This window comes from Athene cunicularia (genome assembly GCF_003259725.1).
Source record: "Athene cunicularia isolate RWA chromosome 5 unlocalized genomic scaffold, athCun1 chr5_part1, whole genome shotgun sequence".
Taxonomy (NCBI): domain Eukaryota; kingdom Metazoa; phylum Chordata; class Aves; order Strigiformes; family Strigidae; genus Athene; species Athene cunicularia.
In genome coordinates, this window is record NW_020799101.1 from 43,335,573 (window position 1) to 43,356,979 (window position 21,407).

At 38.1% G+C, this 21,407-nt stretch overlaps 1 protein-coding gene across 2 annotated transcripts in view; it reads right to left on the bottom strand.

Moving 5' to 3' along the window:
- The window catches only part of CELF1 (CUGBP Elav-like family member 1), a 52,813-nt gene extending 35,647 nt beyond the window's left edge, over nt 1–17,166 (bottom strand). Inside the window, exons 1-3 of one of the 2 annotated variants that reach the window (XM_026849721.1) lie at nt 17,045–17,166; nt 15,985–16,071; nt 11,068–11,108 (exon numbers count right to left, since the gene is read on the bottom strand). The gene's annotated coding sequence lies outside the window, so the exon portion shown is untranslated. The remainder of the gene's footprint in view (nt 1–11,067; nt 11,109–15,984; nt 16,072–17,044) is intronic. The other variant, XM_026849722.1, reaches the window with a different exon arrangement.
- Between the last annotated feature and the right edge of the window lie 4,241 nt (nt 17,167–21,407).

A 21,407-nucleotide genomic window follows, 5' to 3' on the forward strand; every position in this document is an offset into this window, starting at 1 on the left:
AAAAAAAAGAGAGCTAAACACACTTATTTTTTTGCTCAGATGTCAAATTCCTGCTGGCTTCCAGATCCATTCTTTGATTGTTTCTGTTCAAAGGATAATAGAAACAATGTCTGAAATTCCAAGCTCTATGGACTGTAGCTACACATTTAAATGTGGTACTAATCTGACAATACGAACATTAAAAACTTCTACATGCTACAGATTAAATCTTACTTTTTTTACACATCTGAAGCCCTAGATTACACTGCAGAATTTATTGCTAAATATGCTTTTCAGAGATTGCAGAGTATAAAAATAAAAGCAAAACTCTTAGCATTTAAATTCATAGAATTACATCACATCCTGGGGCACAAAACCTAAAAAACACAGGGGTCATATTTTCTTTCCTAAGAAAGCCTTGTTTATTTCAATAAGCAATTAACTCTGAAAGCTAAAGATAATACCAACTTTTATTTTATTCAATCTGAACCTCAGACGACATATCCAAATCTGAAGCTGACAGACTACTGGGATGGTGAGAGCAAACTATGGGAAAGGATGCAGGCTATGGTGAAAATCAGACACTGTGAAGCTTTAAAGGAGACAGATCCTAGAATAAACTTCCCCTTGTATTATCTGTGCATATCCAGATGCCTACAGTGCTGCTGAATTGCAGTTTTGTTTTTAAACAGATAACCCATAGGTTACATACATCAAAATATAGTAACTATTTGTCAATATTTTGTTGTTTCATTGTCGATCATGTAAGCATGTGGTCAGAATGTTTTCTGCCTATGTTGAAATCCAAACTGTCTCCCCATGCCTCACTGGGTACAAAAAGCCCCTTACCTAGTTGCCAAAACTGCAGTTTCTTCCTCTGCCAATCTCTATGACAGTTATGCACTGTGGGTACACAAATCTGACACGTTCAGAATGTTGAATTTACCATCAAAGATATGAAGTTTTGGGCTGCCTACAATTCAGATTAGATAACTGAAAGACATTTCTGTTTATCTGAAATTTCTGTAGAAGTTCACGGGTGGAGAAAAAGGATAGGAGGGGGTGACAATTGCTTTTATCTCAGAAATGGGAAAATTTCATGCTGCGCTTTCATGCATTCATCTAAGCATTTAATTCCTCCATACTTTTGAAACCCAGATGGATTTTCACAAATTAGGTAAGTAAATCTTACTCTAAAAATAAGTTATAAGCTTTTTCCCCTCCCCTTCCTCTGATTATTTCTGGGAAAAAAAAAATATTTGAGGTAAATCAATACATTATGGACCTATTTCCCTGGCTTGTCAATGAAGTTATGTTTACCTATAGCTCCTACTCCACTTAAATCTGTGAAAGCTCAAAAGGAAGGAATTCTGAACTTTGTGTCTAACTGAAGAACCTCCAGGACTCCCAGCTCTCTGCCAGAAGATGAAGCAGGAAGTCAGCTATCCCTCTGGCTTACAGAATGATGTTTTCTCTGCCTTGTCACTCTCAGAAAGGGAAAAATAAAACGGCAGCTAAACTTAGCCTTTTATTTGTTAACAAAAATTATTTAAAATAAATTATATGAAAATTATTTTTTTTTTAAATGAGGGAATTAGGTTATTTTTCTGGAAAAGGAGATAAAACTTTGCACTGAAGTGAACAAATTAGTTATTCTAATGAATTCTAAACAGTGGAGCTTATAAAAAATAGACAAGAAAACACATACAGGTACATTTTCTTTCGCCTGTGTGCTTCCTCAAAGACATATGTTTCTTTTGAAAGCTCTACTTTTGTTCTTCCTGCCTTCTTACTGCTATGCACCACTCACTGAAAGCATAATCTACTGCCACACAATTCACAAAATAGTTGTAGTTTCCTATGTTCATATGATTAAAGCAGAAGATGCAAGGGTAAATTTGAAACTGGTAAGAGGGAACACTTCTTACTAAACTCACATATAAATACTTAGTGGTGGTGACTTCTGTAATCTTGACAGGGTTTGAGCACAACTGGATGCTTGTAGGGATGTATTTTCCCACTTCTATTTACTGCACATATATATAAATCCCAACTGTTTTTTAAACAGATGACTGATGGGCTATATGCACCAAAATACTGCACATAAGAACTACCACCTAGCTAACATTAGGAAGGAACAACTAAGTAACCCTATCTGTAAACACAGACTAATCAATAATTATTAAGGTTTTAGATCCATTTGTCTAATGCATATGGTACTGGGCATTACCAGAAGGAAACCACAAACTTGACTGTGTCCAGTGCAGTAGTTCTTGACTTTATTAGTCACAACTTTTTACCTTTCTAAATCACACATCCAGTGCAAAATCTTCAAGTGAAAACAGATATGGAAGGCATTGTTTGGATTAAAACCACACAAGTTACTGCTTCTCTGTGGCAACTGAAATCACAGTTATGAGGTAGAAAAACAGTCTACAAAGTCTTGTACCTGCGTGAGTCTGTTGTATGAAGGGGTTCTGAACTAAGCTGGTCAGAAAAGATCCATCGCTTGAACATGCTGCTTCAGAGAGGCATCAAGGCATTGCAAGTTGTGGTAAGAGAAGGCTCTGTCCCCAGCTCTGTACCAACCTGGTGTAAAAATCCAAGCAACTTCCCTTAGCTCCTCAATTTCCAGATGTCACACAGGCAAACCAGGATACAGTGATGCTTTCCTGGGACACAGAGAACTCAGAATACTGTTTGCTCTACAGCAAAGCTGTACACTAGAGAGGTAAACCTCAAGACATGTATGTCAATACATATCCAAAGCAAAACTAAAAAAAAGCTGTTCCTATGGGTGTGTCTTTACCTCCTTACAATAAATTCAGTGAGTCTCAACATCCTTCAGTGACTTCTGCACTTCAGAAGTGTAGAAGTGCACAGCCAATACCCAGACTAGTTTGAAGCTACTTGCACACCGAAGGACAAGAGAGGAATGTTCTGTTTTGACCTCCCTTTCACATAACGCTAAACGATTAGGAACTCAATGCCTTGATATACAGTCCTGGTTTCAGCAGGGATAGAGCTAATTTTTCTTCTTTGTAGGTACAATAGTGTTGTGCTTTGAATTTAGTATGGGATTTACTGCTCTAACAAATTTATTTTAATATGAAGAGTGGATTCAAAAGTTTTCAGGAAAGTAAGACAGTATAAGGCTTGTGCATTGTTTCCTCTAAAAACAGGCCAATAAATATCCAACTGAGCTCTCTGTAGCAGATGTCTACTATTTCTATTAATCAAAATACTTCTAGATTAGAGCACAGACTGCACAAAGACAGCTCCTCCTGTTTGTTCCTCATGATGCATGCATTAGTGCAAAGGCACTTCAAAGGGCAGCAGCAAAACAGAACACCAGGTCTTTAGACAGGCGAGTGACTTTAAGCCATCATTTTGCTGCAATACAAACAGTAAAGTCCAGGAATCAACAAACACTCTGATAGAAACATCTTTGACTTTAATGTAACAGCAAAAACAAGTAAGAAAAACTTGTATCTACAGTATTATCCACATACCAAACTGATGCCAAACAGTTCTGCTTTGACTGCCACACGTTTGTTTGTCTGACCAGTCTAGATGTCCCTTTTGCTTTTATTTCAAACAACAGCAATGAAGTGAATGCATGTGTCAACTGTAATAGGTCATGTGTGGCTGTTGTCTTCTTAAGCAGCTATTATCTCCAAACTAACTTTCAAATGACAGCTAAGAAAGCAAAATCTTAATGACTGACATAGCAGCATTCCTCCTCTGAGGAAAGGAGACGGTATTTCACGCAAAGGGTAGTAGATTTTTGGAACTCCTTGTTGGCAGGATTAGTGCAGATGGAATAAATTTACACAAGTGCAAGAACAGACTGGACAAGTACTTGGAAGAGACCCATCAGAAGCTACCAGACAAACCACAACAGGCTAGGTTCTCCTGAGCTGGAAACAGAGACGCCAAGAGACCACTGAGTCAGTTTTGTGGTGAAAAACACTATAGATTAGCCTTTGTGAATGCCAAAAATAGGTCTGGAACATGCCAAAGAGCAGGAGTATACCTATGTATCTGTGTTGGGACAAAACAAAAAGCACTATGGAAAAAAACCAAGTTGTCCTGTTAAAACTACTCAAGAATTGAGCTATACAGCTACTAGGTAAATTATTAATTAAAGTTAAATTTAAAAATTTAAATTAAAAAAAATTAAAATTAAAAATACTAGCTATTATCAGCACTATATTCAGTTGCTTTAGTACGTAACACGAACACCCACTCCAAAAAAACCCCAAACACATACCTCTGGACTTCAGGAAATGTTACAGCACAGATAGTAACCAGTATGTAGACTTTCCTCTCTTCTTAAAATGCCTTGCAACTGCTTTCAATATGTCATCATATAATTGATGAACAAATTCAATCTGTGGTATACTCAAAATCTGGTTCACCACTGCGGACAACTTACACCAGACAGCAGCTCTGCAATGAGATTCCAATCTACCAGGAAACAGGTTACAACATCTGTTCAAATTCAAGAAGCCAGAGAAACTGCAGTTAGGTCCTGCTCTGCCAATAACTGCTAGTGACAGGACATCTAACAAGGACTCAGAAGTTGTTGAATTATCAGTCTCAAGACCTTATAGCAGAGGAATCAAGTTCACAAGCTTCCAGACAGCGGCCTCCAAACTTCTTCAGTTATCTCACCTCCCCCTTCATCTGCTTGCCTGAGAGGGGACACAGGAGCGTGCTGTGACTATACTGATGGGGCTGTGGGTATCAATTCTGCAATGCAAGCGACCCACAGCTCTGCAGACAACCACCCATTTCCCTAGGGCAGAGCAGCTGCATGATGCTACCCCTGAGTTTTCCCTTCTTGAAGTGTATAGCTGACAGCTAACACAGGAGCATGAGGCTGCTAACCCAGTGCTTGACCCACTACAGCTGTGTCTGCTGCTTCAGTGATCATACTACAAAGGCTTGCACAGACCATTACCAAAAAGAGAAAAAAATTGAATAGACTGACCATGAGACCACCTCCTGATGCTGACCTCAAACACCCACCTCGGACCATAAAATTTCTCATTACCCTATGGCAACAAGGAATAAGCAAGCTGATAGTATGCAGAGCTCTCTGGTTTGAGATTACTCAAATATTTTTGTATTTTGAGATATAACACAACTATTATTTCCAGAATCTGTGCCTATTTAATTATTTTTTTACATAAAAGCAGAAACTCCAAAGGACTTCAGATACCAGTTTGCAATAGTGCCATTTACAGAATGACAGACAACTTCAATTAGTATTTACCTGGATTTTCCAAGGGCAGCCAGTATCTGCCCACCCTGTTTTCAAGGAGAGTATTTGTGCAGCATTAGGATAATAATCTACTACTTTAGCACAGCAAAATAAATAAAAATTATGTCCATGTAAGTAAAATCTTTTTCCTAGAATTTTTCCTAGTATTTTCCTAGAAACTCCCATCTTGTCTTTGGTCTTAAATGACTTCCCTCTTATAGCTCTTCCCCAATGATACACTTGCATTAATCTTCATAGAAATATAACAAGAGAGGTCCCTGTATTGCTATTTCCCTTTAACACATTTTCTTTTCCTAGTTTTAGACTTCAATTTTGTAATTAAAGTTGGAAGTGTGACCTTCAGAATAGTGATCTGAGATGTACATTAAATTTTGTCTTTCCTACCTAAATTTTGTTTAGCTTTTTTTTTTTTTTTTTTCCCCCTTCCTTCCCCAGACTAAGGGAATGGAGGGGGAGACAAAAACCAGCATTATCAGCTATTTCTTGGTGGTAGTAGTAGTAGTCAATTAAAAAAAATCCACAAAACAAAAAACCTCAACACAGTAAAATTTGCTGTGATGCAAAGAGGACAAAGGTCTGGTTGAGAAGACAGCGTATGAAAGATACTAGACACGAAGCAAGTAAGTAAATGAACAAATTGCTAAAAGACCAAATCGTGCATGTGGCACAATAAACGCATGGCAACCTATCAGAGCATACGTACTTGTAGAACAGATAAGAGTAAGTCTTAATGTAGGCTCCCTAGAATAATTCATTTTGGCAAATCATAGACAAGGAATAATCACCACATGCTTACCCCTCTTTGCAAGACATTTTATGATTAATAATTGATGAGAAACATTGATGAATCCTGAGGCAACTGCTTTTAAAGCAAAAGCATATAGCTTTCTTCCCCTCATTCTAGGAAGACATATAAATGTTAAAAACAACAACAACAACCTTTAAAAGATTTAATCCTTTTATCCTTATTGTGGGGATTTTTTTAATAAATAGATGTGAAATATGTATTTCATGTAATGCTTAAGCTATATGGGAAGGTATGGAAAAGACAATTTCAGTTGGAATTTTTTTTTTTTTTTAAACATCTGCCAACATTCCAGCAGACACAGTTTGGGAAGCATTTTGAGTTTTAACCATCACAGTGCATGAACACAACAATGCTTCTATTTTGTGAGAGAGAAACGTGGAAATCTAAAGTACCTAAAAGATCTGAAAGACCGGTAGACACTTTGGCTCTGTAGATAGAAAAAAATTTTTGAGAAAGTAGGAAAAGTGGCTTGGTCACAACAATAGTAAGAGGAAATAAAGGCAGCAGTATGACACAGAACAGGAGACAAGGCAGGAAATGAGTATAAGTAGTGAGGACATGCATTTCTATCCTGTGAAAGAACAGAAAACTACTAGAATGAGACAGGATGGAACACTTAAGGCAGCAGCAAGTTTTAAGTGTTCCTCCCCTCCCCCTTTCTCTTTATTGACTGAATTCAGACCATGAGAAACACAGAATGTATGGATAAAAATCAACACTTGCACTTCAATGCTTAAAGTTTTAGTAGAAGAGCATAAGAATATTAATGCTTGCCAGGTATCACACCCTGAAAGCAGAAGTACAGATCCACCTACACCACCTTTCCCCTGTTTCTCTCACCACATGTTGTCTCTGAGCTTATAAAAATGACGATTTTTACAAGATTGGTCAGAAGTTTGCCTTCAGGCATTTCAGTGTTTTGCGTAAGAAACAACCCTGCAAGGAATTCTATGGAACAGAATACTTTAGAACTCCTTCAGCTTTTTTCTTTTGTAAATACAAACACAAGACCTGGAAATCTGGTTTCAATTATGCCTGTATTTTGCTGTCTTTTCCTATATTATAGGAACCTGCAGCTCTGTGCTTAGTCAAAAAGATGCACTGGAAACAAACATTTTGTCATCCCTGCAATATTTGCTAGAGAGGTTTTTAAAGAATCAACTACACATTTTAGGTCAGTCTTCTGCCACTAAATCTGAGCCAGAAGTTATTCTTCTGCTAAGGAGATGGAAATCCACTGGGTCCTGGAAAGCTCTGAACAGTCTGCTTGTCTTCAAGCCAAACATGCCATAAAGCACTATAATGGGCAAAGCAACTACATTTACACAGAGAATTGCTGTGCGGTTGCGTATCGACCCAGGGGAGACTACAGAACCAGCTATACAATTCCAGGACAATACCACATATGAAGATTGTTGTATTACTTGTGCAGGTGTAAAGTAAAACCTTAAAGAAGTGGTCATTTTTTTTTTTTTTTTTTTTTTTTTTAACTTAAATGTAACCTGTAACATTAACTCAAAGAAACTTCATAATACTAAATAATTTTAAAACCTCTCCTTACTGAAATGTCTTCAAATAGTGATCAGACCTGTTTAATAAACTTTCTGAAGTATGCCAGAGGCTTTTTTCCCTTCCCCTGTTAAGTTTCAAGAGATCTTTTGGACTAAACAAAGCAACAAGTCTCAAGTTTCATTGTCCTTTGCAGCCATCAGAACAGCCCTGCAAGCTGTCTTGAGGATTCCTTTAATCTCAAATTGTTTCTATTAATAGTATCAGATACAACTGAGAATCAGTTAACATGACACTATAGTAAAAATTCACTCACTATTTCTCACTGATTTCATTTTATCCAAAGTAACGCTTTCTGTTGCATGTTCACCTGAAGAGAGGTCACATGCAGCCCAGACAGCTTCAGGAGAGCACACTATGTGTTTAAAATAGTAATCACTGCAATAATAATTTCTATGTAGTGCAACAATTCAGAACACGGTAAGACATGATTTCCCCTGGATCCTGGCACAAGACTGCACAGGTACAGCTCCAGCCTTGTCCATGAGCAGAGTGGATGAGATTGGAATGAGATGTGGGGTTCCTGGAAAGGCAAACAATTCAATCTACCACATATAACACATGCAACAAGGGAAGCTCCAGCATCACTCCTAGCACAGCTGGACAAGCAGCCATACACAAAACTTCACTAGCTTTTAAGTCACAAACAGAATGACAGAGAGTATGTTTCTGAAAACCATCTAAACTTCCCACGCCTCTAGAGTCAAAAGAGAAACAGTATGACGTATGTACCCCAGTCTTCCTAATCAGCTGAGAAAATACATCCATGCCTATCTAAAAATTTTATCTTTAATAAGGACTAAATAACTATAGGATAACTATTAGGTTAGATACAGTAGCTTTGAACTTCAGGAAGAACTAAGCCCAGAAAGAATGAAGGGTATTACTATGATCCAGAAGAGTCCCTCCAAACAAATGAATAAATTTATAACCAAACAAACTTTCCTAAACTATAAATGGCTTTAGAAGTATTGAGGAAGAATTAACTTCCCTTATGGCAGAAGAACTGAAGTTCCTTCTAAGTAAACAAATCTACAAGCTTTTAATGCCCATTTTCATCTCCATGTCAAAGACTTCTATTTTGGAAAGGGCTCAGATCCACACAAGTTTTATTTGAACACAGACATGTTTCAGGTAAGAACAGGTAAGTTGCTACTCTTCATCATACAACATGCCTACAGATCTGATCAAATGAGTTTTCGTTAGAGCTTACCTTCAGGAAAACAACAGGATCACCCTAAAGGGGAGGCAGGGCAGTAAGAACAACATCAACACTACAGTGCTGTTGATTCACAGCGTATTTAAACCACATAAAGGCATTTTTGTCCCCCAGCAGATCATCAGCATGGTGAATGTGGACATGACAAGAGTCAATATGCAGGCAGGAGTTCTTCAGTCTTGAAACTGTCAATGCTCATAAGGCACTTTTAAGGCAACAGTATTTCAGAGAAGATTAACTGTTTGATCTGCTTTGGCAAAGCGTGGCATATAAATTTCCAAATACAAGAGGCAATCCCAGTCTCAGAGTAAACTATATTCAAAAACTTCTCGTGTTAAAGGGAACAGCTACCAGAAAAGTGGGGAACAAAACCAAGTGCTATTTCAAAGGCTGATTGCTTATCTCAAAGCAAAGCTGTCTCCTCCTCAATTTTATTGTCTGTACCAGACCAGAAGCAGAATGCCATCAGTTTTATTCTGATATATATCTGCAGAGTTAATTTATGGAGCTAATCATCATAAGAGGCATTTCATACTGGGATGCATACTAACAATTGGATATACCATTATCAGATGCTCAAGAAAAGACTCAATCCTCTGTCATTTGGACACCTTTCTACAGTCACATTAAGGCAGATGAATTCAAGTTTATGTCACACTTAAGATGAGAAATCATGGATCTTGCAGCAAATGGAAGTGTTCCATTTCATGACTTATTTTCAGCAACCATAAACTCTATTTTGCTATTTAAATAATCTGATTATTTTGTTAATTAATACAAATCTACTGATTATGGACCTGTGTTTTGTAACTGGCAGAATCCCATGAGTCTGAAAATCTAAGTCTAATCACAGATTAGTTTGTCTCGTAAGATACCAACGCCTCAGACAAAAACACAGCTATAATGACCAGTATTCTCTCTTTCCTATCTTCCGTATGGTCCTAATGGAACAGCAAAGGAGCCGGAAGGGTAAAGTACAGAGCACCAGTCATTTAAGAAAGAAGTTGTGTTTTGCAACATCCTCAATGTCTGGAGACAAATGCTCTCAAACCGGTTCTTCCAAACACAGAGGGTCAATCACCAATTCTCTAAAAGTCACTTGACAATGAAGGTGTTCTTGGATTTCTGAATCCAACTTTAGCTCTTCCTTGATGAGTAATATATGGAGTGACAGGATATCCTGAACTTTAAAGACTTTTTTTTTTTTTTTTTCTTTCTTTCTGATATAGATATGACTAAATCCTGTCCAATGTATTTATGAAAACTGTAGCAAACATCTGACCATAGTAGAAAACAAGTGCTTCCTCAAGACAATATCAAAACTCAACTCTTCCTGGCTGTCTAGAGACTAAAGCACACCTTAAAAATTTCTGCCATAGTACAGGTGGTGATTCATCAGAAGAGCAACAATCACCATGCTCTGAGCATGGTGGTGTTACTTAGGACAGCAGGTACAGGTCAGTTGTGATCAGAAGTGAACTGAAACTCTTACGGTACAGTTACAGACAGTATGATCTATTAATTTGGTACTCCTTTGATAAATCACTCCAACCTGATAACCCAGAAAAATAACAACTTGATCACAAATGATGAAGCTGACTTTGTCTACCATGCAGTAATCACAAGAACCAAACATAACCAAAGGACACAGGACTACTCACTTGGAAACTGTAAGAGAGGAAGGGGGAGTTTTCTCAGCTGTCTCATGGAACTACATCCTTATTGGACTTCAGGCATTAAGAAAATCGCACCAGAAGATGCTCACATTTGGCTCCAAGTATTTTCACACTAGACTATGCTCCTACTGCACATAATCAGAATTGTCTCAGCCCATAGCGAGCTGATCCACTAATACCTTTACAGTTTCATGTACTACAGAGTACTTCAGATTAGTTCTGGACAAGAAATTACTATGAAGATATGCATTTACACTTTGCAGTTAGTAACGTTTCTGAAATTATTAAATTAAGATGGAGCTGAAGCAGCTTATTGACTTAGCACTCCCAGTCCTAGGTTGTTAACACTCCCAACCCCCTTTAGCAGTACAAAGGCAGGAAACTGCAGAGTTTAGGGTTCAGGGAGCACTGCTCACCACAGTGGAAAACGACTGCTTTCATCACTGAAAGTAAAAACAACTCTCTAAGCCTTTGAAAGGAAGCTCCAATACGTAACTGGGAGATACAAACCGTAGTTGGTTCATACCTGCAGCTACACACCTCTCTCTAGCCGTTCCAGTCTTCACTCTAAAAGGAAAAAACACACACATTGAGTACTCCAGAGTTAAAATCAGATAATAACAATCATTATAACACGAACTCCATCTTGCAAAACATCAAGGACTGTGAAAGTAAGCATATTTCTAATAACAGAAGTCATCACAAGGTAGTAACAACCCTCATTAGACTCAAAAATTAAGTTGTAAATTTCAAAAATGCAGAGAATAAATGAAAGGGTGCAAAAAAACCAAACCCAAACCCAAACTGCAAACATAACATGGCTGAAAACAGAAGTCTTGTAGCTTCCTAATAATATTCAGTGGACTTATCCTACCTGTCTGGCTCATGACAGAAGCAGAGTTACCAACAGCAGTACCCAGAATCCTAAACTCCTGTATTACATTATTTTGACAGCAACAGCACTAACAGATAACAATAAACCTGCAGATGGGAACTCTAATGTAAGATAGCATAAATGCAAATGTATGAAAAAAGGTCTGAATTGTGGAACACGAAGAACTAACAAAACAAGGAAAAAAATGTTATTTCTACGTCCTAAGCAAATCAAGCAGAAACCATACAGACTTTCTGTACTAACACTTCATAAGCTGGGGGCACTACTCTCTGATTCAGGGTTCTCTTTTTGCAGATTCAGTATTTGACCCACAACATAAGCTAGAATATATTTAAATACCAACTTTGGATTTTTTAGTTTTGGGGTTTTTTGGGTTTCTTTTAATAATTTCTTTTCTGTTTCCCCCTAGGTTATTTTGCAGAACTATACTCACGGTACTCCAGCAGTATTTTACAGAAAACCCCAACCTGTTTACTTATCTACATGTGCAAACCAAAACCTGCATCCATCTGCAAGAGGAGTTATACAAGGCCACTTGAGTTCCCACATTTTCACTGCTTTGCAGGCCCTTTCGTAACCTTTGTTCTATGTTCTTTGAGAAGCGTGGATATGTGATCCATATCCTCTTCTAACTTGTCTTGTAATATACTTAGATATTTATCACATGTACTCCTGTCCTCTTTTCCAGGGGGAGATCTCTTGAGAACCTTTTATCGCTATTTTGCAGTACTCTTCCCATTGTTCTAATTTCTTCCTGATTTGTCCAATTGATTTAATATTATATCCTTTAAAGGAATGCAGAATCCTAAAACCAGCAAAATATAATTTTATTATAACATTAGTTAAGAAAAATAAAAATCATTCCATGAATCCTGAGAAATGTAACTCAGTTATTCAAAATACATATTTTCAAAATTATTAATTTATATTTTCTAGAACATTACTGACTACTGGTCAGAGAACACACTGCATGCCTATTTTTGTTCTGTTTCACAGTAACATTCTGGATTATGAAGCTCCTACTAGTGATTCAAGCAAATATGTTACCTGAGGACACCTCCTTCCACCTTGCCCACATTCCTTGCTTTTTTGAAGATTAATTAAAGAATATTTGTTTATGGCCAAAACCCAGTCTTGGATTGCTGCTGACAGACCTGGATTCAAAACATCATGTAAACACAAAATTTTTGTTTTCTTCCTTTTAAACACAATCTTTGACAGGTATTTAAGCCCTATGTATATCTGTGATAATCAGCTTTCAGAAAAAAGCTGAAATATACAGCTCATTGATCTTGTAAAGGCTTAAGAATATAGTGGTAAACAACTTCTTAATGCTAAAAAGAAAATCTTCCCTTCACACATATAACTATGTAACACTCTAGAGAATTAATTTTAAAACTTCAAAGGAACCAAAAGCACAGCTAACATAGCCAGAGGAACCCATAACTCCTGGATACCTTTGGGAAAAAAATATACACCCCACTGAATCAAAGGCAAAATCCAAAACAATAAAAACTTTAAAAAGCAAGCAGCAAATCCGACAACCACCTGTAGAAAGCCTGGGAGAATGCTCTTAAATCATAAATGTTTCTCAAAACAAAATTGTTTTAGCATGGTTCATTTAATTGCATGCAGAACAAATACACTTAATACTCCATCCAAGGTTACACATCAGAAAAACCTGGCCCAAAGGCCAAAGAATCTAAACAACTGTATTTCTTCTCAGAAGAAATCAGGACTTGGATCCTCAGATCAAGGTATATACAGCTGGCATGCTGCTAGCAATGTGTGTAGTGCAGCAATTTCTGTAATTCACTGACATGGCAGTAAGCTCTCATGCAAACTGCAGATTCACCCTGGGGCCCAGCACTAGACACTGATAGTGACCCGTTTTCAGAGTTCATGAGTTTAGGTTCTTAGTGGGGACAGCAAAACAATTAACAGGTGTAAACTGGGAAATCTGATCACATCTTTCACAAAGAACATTTTTCCTGAAGTTGCCCCCCTGAGTACAGATGTCACTTCAAACTTCTTCTGTACAAAGCAGGGAGGAGCTATGACCCCACCTGACAATTCCACGTAGAAAAAACAAGGTTTAAACACTTAGATTTAATAAAGCCCTGCCAGATCTAAGAGTGACAAAATACACTCTTGCTGATGAACAAACAGTTGTAAGTTCTGGTATGCAATATAATATAAATAGAACTGCAGCTGGTAATGAAAACAACTGGCTCTAGCCACCAAGTACTAGACAAAGGATATGAGCCCAATCAATCTAGTGATACTGCTTTGATACTTAGTGGCAAAACTGCAGTCTCACCAGCACCATCTGTAAGAGAATTTTGGATTATTTAATGGATTCTGATCAATGAAATTACTGTCAGTCAGCACTTGTCTAGACCAGTTAGTTCTGATTTCTCATTACACTTTCCAGGAATTAATGTTTGTGGGACGTCAAGATTACCATTGACAATTAAAGAGGCTAACAGATAAAACAGACCACATAACTCAACCTCAAATATATCCTGGCGTCAACAGTCTCTCACATAAATCAATGTTCAGTCTGGACTTGCTGTGGATTTACATACTTTTAAGTACCAATACAGCCAATAATAAAAACTTGGATATATAAAAATAACTATTTCTCTGGAGGAAGTGCAGAACAGAGATAACAGCGCATCAGAGAGTGAAGGTACAAGTGCACCAGATAAGTCAGATTACCAACAGAGAGGCCTACACAAATCAGATGAAGTTTCAATTACTGTATAGCTTAGGCCACAACCCACAGAAAGTGTCACTTTCTAGTAAACGCTACTTATGAGACAGCAGGACAACAGAGATAGCAACAAGAAACTCCTGAAGTGTCAAAACCTTACAAAGGAAGCAGCCATACTTTCTTATCCGAAAAACACCCTTCTACTGCAATCTTTACACCACCCAAACCTCTCAGCACCAGAAGCTTCTTGCTCAATGCAAGGCAACAGTTCCTGGTCACTACGCCTGCTCACTTTATTTTTGCAGACAGAGCCATCAAATACTGTTTTCCTCAGTGTTGCCAACACAAGTACTAATGTGCATACAGGTTAGCAATCTGCACAGTTAGCAAGCAGACCAGTTGAATTACTAACGACAGTATGTTCAACTATCAGAATGTGTGTTCAACTTAAGATATAATAAGAAGAACAGAATGAAGAATAGAAGAGGTGCACATTTTGGGACCACTGCAGATTAAGACAAAAAGAGAGGAAAACATTTTAAATGCCATGTTTCAAGTTACTGTAACCAGAACACATAAAATACATAAAAGTTGGGATGTAGACCACATCTGCAATGTCTGTTCCACGTCCAGTCAGCGACTACAGCTTAAACATTCCCAAGACTGATCATCAGTCTTACAACTCATAACGAATGTGCCAAGACACACTTTGAGAATGCAAAACAATCCTATGGTTGACTGCTGAAAACATGAGACTGGGGCTTAGAAGACATGAGTTCTGTTACTAACTATGGTAATGAATAGCATTGGACAAGTCACTTAAGAGTTTCCATCTGTACAGTATTATCATCTTCTTTGTGAAAAGGTATTCTGAGGACTAGTGACAGAATGCATTCAATAGGAATCAAGAGTATCAACACATTGTTACAGCTGCATCTCAGCTGAAAACCTAGTAAACAACTCCATTAAAAAAAAGGTTTCCACAAAACATTTTTCCATTAATAAAACCCAAAGAATCTCACAAAAAAATAGTTTAAACTTGCTATATTCTTCCAGATTATGGCATCAAGGGACTCTCAAAATATCTCAAGAGTTTCAAATACAGAAGGTACACTCCAATGCAACGTTTTATTTACTTTCTGAATGAGGATCCAAAATATTAAGAAAACACACATTCATGTTTTGCTTTATGGATACTGTATGTGTGACAGGAAACCTATCAACTGTAGCACAGCTTTATGTTGTCTTTTGGGTAGAAGATGGAGGTGTAGCACACAAACAATATTCTCAGTTTAACCACTAAACCTACTTCTAGAAGCAACACTAGCTGGACAACCTCATTCATTGCAGCCACAAGATTCAAATATTAACACTTTCCCTTATCTATCATTAAAGGCAAAATAATATCAATGGGAAAATCATCCTAATGTGGTGTTTAAACAGACACAGTTTGCATAGTTCTGTGTTTTAATAAGCCTTTTACAATGGCATCAAGGTCCTTACTTCTTTCTTTCGACTGCACGAAAGAGAATAGATTCAAAACCAGAGATGAAATATGTATTGCAGGTCTCCCCACAAAGACCCTCAAACACAGTCGCTATTCTGCACTATTACACCTAGAACGTTAAGAGGACACAGTGCCTATGACTATTTCCAGCCCCTACTGCCAGCTTCATAGGGAAAGTAATTTTGAGGTGTCCCAATTTTGAAACATCAGAATCTAACTGGATACAAAATTCTGATTAGGCTTGAAATTCTGTACTTGTAAAATGTTTACATATAAACATTTATATTTTATTTCAAAGAAGCACAACTAAGAAAGACTGATTTACCTTAAGCGTGTATGTGTCTCTTGCTTGGCTTATATTAGGCAATTACTTGCCATGAACTCTACCGTGCAGAATCTGCCATTGCCACGCCTGCAAACCAAAGAGTAAAAATATGCTCAATTATTTTTATTTTTCTTCTGTAATAGGCACACAGTCAGATCCTTTGCAGAAGTAAATGGATACAAGTCTCAAATTACACTCATTTAAATCTGCAAAGAACTGGAGTCACTGCTCTATTTTAAGGAACTAATATTGATTCAAATCACTTTCAACAGCAAATAAGTTTCATTAACACTTCAAGGGATTTAATATTGGGTGTGTAGAGCTGAAGCTTTAAAAAGTATTTTGTACTATTTCTTTTTCTTCATCAGTGGCAAACACTGGCGTTGCTGTGGGAACGTTAACTTAGGAATGTCCTGACTTTTGTTCAAAAACCCAAATGAAATAAAATCTAACGTTTTACTGCACAGCAATTCTTCCTAAGCTTCTACTCAAGCTCTCTGAAGGTTTCTCATTTGTTATCATTTGCAGTATCATATATATACTTTGGTTTCTTTTTTGCAATATTTACCTGCCTCTAATATCTTTATATAGTAGCTGAAGCATACAACCCCCTGTAAACAATATTGGAAAAACAGGAAAAAAAACCCTGCATTAATTTACAACCTATTACCTACTGAAAACACATCCATGCATAAACACATGCAGCACCTTGAAGCATTATTTTTGTCTGAATATCACACTTAAGATGAACTTTTCTCTGAAGAAGCCTAACTTACATCTAGAGATGACTAACAGAATGTCTTTCCTACTGATAGCAGCCTTACACTCCACAAACTACCCTCATGGCCCATTTTGTGACCCTGAAACACCCCCTCCAGGCTGCCTGCCCGTGGTGATTAATGCTCACTGACTCATGCCAACGGAGCTTTGCTTGCTCCTCTCTCTTCCCAAGGCCTTAGAAGCCCTCCCTGCTGTACAAGGCTGGATCTGTCATCTGATCTTAGACCTCAGCTGGGTGGGGGGAAGAAGGGGGTGGGAAGGATCAAGAACGTCAACGCACTTTGCCAAGAGCTAGAGACGCAGTACTTGTTTGTAGTTTTACGCACGTATTTTCAGACGTTCTTCACTTACACACTTCTCCATCAATTCTTTCCATTCACTTTTCCTGGAAGGCACAGTGTGACATCAGCTGGTTTCCACTGCTAGCAGCCGGAGACTCCAGAAACTTTATGACAAAAACAAGTGCTATAAATACAGTTTTGGCTGCATGAGGACTCAAAATAAGACACAAAATCTTCTTATATATCTTGCTGGATTCTCAGGGTTTCCATACCTCATACCTAGAGTCAGAAGATACCACGCACTTTCTGAATCAAAACCTCACATGTTAACAGTCTACATGTTACATTATCTTCTCTCTGTCCTCTCATCAGGAAAGTTCACCAATTTCCTCCCAAACAAACAGCAGGCTTCTCTGTACAGCGGCATCCAACACAGCATGTATCAAATACTGCATTTGTAAAGAAGTGTTATGACAACGTTCAGTACCTCCCTGTCTAGAATCAAACGGTATGTGCCACAGCAGGTAACACATACAAGCAATTCTTACTTCATTTTTTTGGGTTATATTACTAGAGAAGACTGGATATAAGCTCTCCATAAAGATTAGATAGAAATGGGGTGGGAATACAAAGTAATAGATCAAGATATTCCTACTGTAGATCCAGTTTAAGCTGATGCTCTTGTCAAAAGAATAGAGTACAACTCTTTCCTCATCAGCTATCCATCCCCACCTCTGTATAACAAGCCTGAGAAAGGGAATGATCAAGGTGTGATCTAGCCTACCAACAGTAACAGTTTTAACCCAGACATGTTCCCCGATTCAATTCACTGCACAACCACACAGGTGCTCTCAGCAGCACAAAGGAAAGGGGAAATGCATGAAAGATGGAACAAGCCTCTTTCACAGCAGTACTGACATATGGTCATTCAAATTATTCATGGAACTACATCATCAGATTTAGGTGTGAATTTCACATAATTCATTCTCTACTTACTCCTTTTAAAGAGCCCTAAGTGATAAATAAGGCTTCTACTACTTTCATTAAGAAAACACTACACTTATAAGAAGCGTGTGCATGTTCTTCCATATAATCACCTTTACTGTTCCAATTCTTTGTCAGTGGACTGCCTCCAATATTTAAAAACATGTCACTCCCTATCTTGATTAAGCTATATGACTCAGCTTTTTAAAATCACAAGTATTTTTCAAGTTTTAGTTTTCACTTATTCTTTCTGGAGTTTAATAACTGTAATAGTTTTTCAACAGCAGTTATAAGCTTAACTAAATACAAATGAACACTGGACTTAATAACAAATTCCTGTAATTTTCCCACATGTCCACCCTTAAGCCTAATAATTCAACTGCACAGTTATGACATTAAAAAAGAAAGGGAATTCTTTTCATAAAGAATAAAAGCACTAAGGTAAGAAAATAAAAAGTTATTCCTGTGGAATTTCAGGACCTTAAAAGGATGTCAGACAGAAGTGAATTTCTCACTTGTCTCCAACTTCAATGCAACCTCTTCTGCAAACAGGATAATAATGCAGTCAATCCAGAATGGATTACTGGGTATTCTCCCTTAAACTCAAAGTCTATATGGCAAATATGATTTCCTGCCCTTCTAACACATTACAGTTTGCTACATGTATCACTTGAACTCCTGGAAACAGGCAGAGCAGTAGTGGGTAATAGGTGCAAAACAAATTTACTACATACATAGCTCAAAGCATCTGCCTTCCAAGAAACACAACTGACAGGTTAGCTTAGCTCTGAACAATGTCACTGTCTTACACATTGCCTTCAGGAAAATTCTTACAAAATCGAAGACCTAATTTCCCTAATGCCATTCTACAGCCCAGATTTACCTTTCATCCACTCAATGCACATGGCGAACATATATTTCTTCCGTGTTCTACCCATTTATCATGACATCTTTCACATAATGGACAAACAATATTTTTTAAAACATGCAACAGCGTACTTCCAAGAGGCCTCTGAAACTGCTTAATTATATTCCTGCCACAAGACTACAAGCAAAATTTAAGTATGCAACCAGAAAACACTTAAAATAGAGGAATTGTATAACCTCAATCACTGGCATTGAACAGTACGAAGATTTGCTGGTACTGTAAACTCAGAAAAAGTTTAATTATGCTTTTGCTGCTTCACTCTGGGTAGTATAAATGAAAGGATGTCAACTGGCAAGTCAGGAAGTGGAGAAGTGGCAAGAAAAAAAGGCTTTAAGAGGATATCAGAATAAAGAAACATATCAGGGCACTTAAAACAACAAGCTTAACATCCCAGAAGCTGCATATTCACAATGAATTCCATAGGTTTTTCAGATGAAGATGGAACAACTACTGCAGCGTGTCCCTGTTAAACAAAGAATGATCCGAAAACAGCCATACAACAAAGCTGCTTTAGTTCAAGCAGTTTAAGAATGGGATGACCCTCTGTCAAACATCAATCACAGTTCCCTGCCTGCAGACACAGCGAGATTCAGGCATTGCTGGGCAGTAGAGATTCCTAATTTGCCTCCAAAAGCTGCTTCTTCCAAATTCGAGATACACATAGATTTCTCGGAATTAAACACACTGAAGACACTGCAGTGGTAGGAAAGAAAAATTATTCAGAATGAGTTTATGGAACATGGTCCTCAAGAATAATTTTAGCAAGATTCTGCCTTCTGTTTCACAAGTGAAACGATGTTTTCCTTGTTTAAATTTCAGAAACGAAAGTCCTGATGCCTATTTGCATAGATATTCAAAAAGCAGAAGAATTTAAAAGTGGACAGCATCCCCCGAAAGACAGAAAAAGTACCCTATAACCTATTTCCCTCTTTCTCCCTCTCAAAAGATGTATTGTCAATGCTAATGGTGGATCCAATTGCTGCCACTATTTTGTGCCCTTGTGCTACTCAACAGTTTACTACAGTTCACTACAGTCAGCAGCTAACAGACTTCCTGAACTCTTTGTTCACCTGATCTACTAAAGAAAAACAATTGTGAATAGTTCTCCCAACATGCACAGGGACATAATACAAAGTTTATGTAAATGCATAGCCAGGGAAGTCGCAGTTACAAGCTTCCAGCTCTTCCTAAGGAGATATTTCCTACGACCCCATCCCTCAGCACCAAGTCCTGATTCCAAACTAGGCTGGCCAGGGTCTAGCTCCTCATTAACCTCCCTTGTCCATAACAAGTAAAGCCAGCACTCAGTCATCCCAGGACAGAATCTAGTTTTCATTAATCTTCACGGCAGACAGTGACAACAGACCTTTTATGGAAAGATACGGGCCTTGGCTAATCACTCCCCAAAGCAGGCAGGGACATTAAAATCCTCATCCCAGAAGACAGCAGCTCCTCTGGAGGTTAAAACTGTATCTTTCTGATGCCACTGCCACCCACTACATACTCGCCCAGCAAGACAACTGCCTTCCCTCCTCCACTCCCGATCCCTAGACTCCCAACCTGGATGAACTGCATTATACAAAAAAGAAAACATCCACAAACAGATCACCTTTCACTTGGAACTCCAGTCCTCCCCAGAGACGCAGAGACAGACAGACAGATGTAACAACAGACTGCAAGCCCTGGCTCTCAATTCTGCTCAGCAAATGCTGAAAGCACACAAGGCCGGCCACACTGCCTGCTTAGCTAGCGTGCTGCTCCTGTACAAATATAGAAAGCAGAAAGTGGAACAACCGTTTCAGCAGAAGAGATTCTGCTCAGCAGCCTGAGAGGGAGGAGCAGGGAACTGAACCAGCCTAACTGCTTTACCCATACATGGTCTCTGAAAGAGACCATTGCTAATACAAGTTCCTTTACACACGCACACCCTCATTCACTGTCACACTGTGTAGGGTAAGAAAAGAATTAAAGCGTACAAACTCAAAGGAGTTCCCTGTTTTGAAATGAGTTCCAAGTCCATTTCACTTGAGCCCACCTTAATAATGTAGAAACATCTAACACTCTTCATCCAACAGAATCTGGGCAGCAACTCAGATGCAAGACAAAAATCTCCCTTTCAGGGAATCCCCACACCCACCAGCATCTGAAGAAGTACTGAACTGGCCAGGTCTTCTCTGTTGCTTGTGGCTGCACACATCCACATACTAAGCTCTTGGTTTGACCTTCCTCCAACTGAATTACAGCAATCTTGTTAAACCCTCTCCCTTTCTAAGTATTTTCCCAAACCAGTAAGCATGACCTTTCCCATTGGTTGATCAAAACTACAACCTGCCATATCATGTCTGCTTTCCCTGTAGTCCTTTTTGCCAGTTTTTAAACACAAACTAAACCTTTTTCTGTGCATTATTCTTAAAACCTGAGAAAATTCACTTCTATGCAGCATTCCCCAC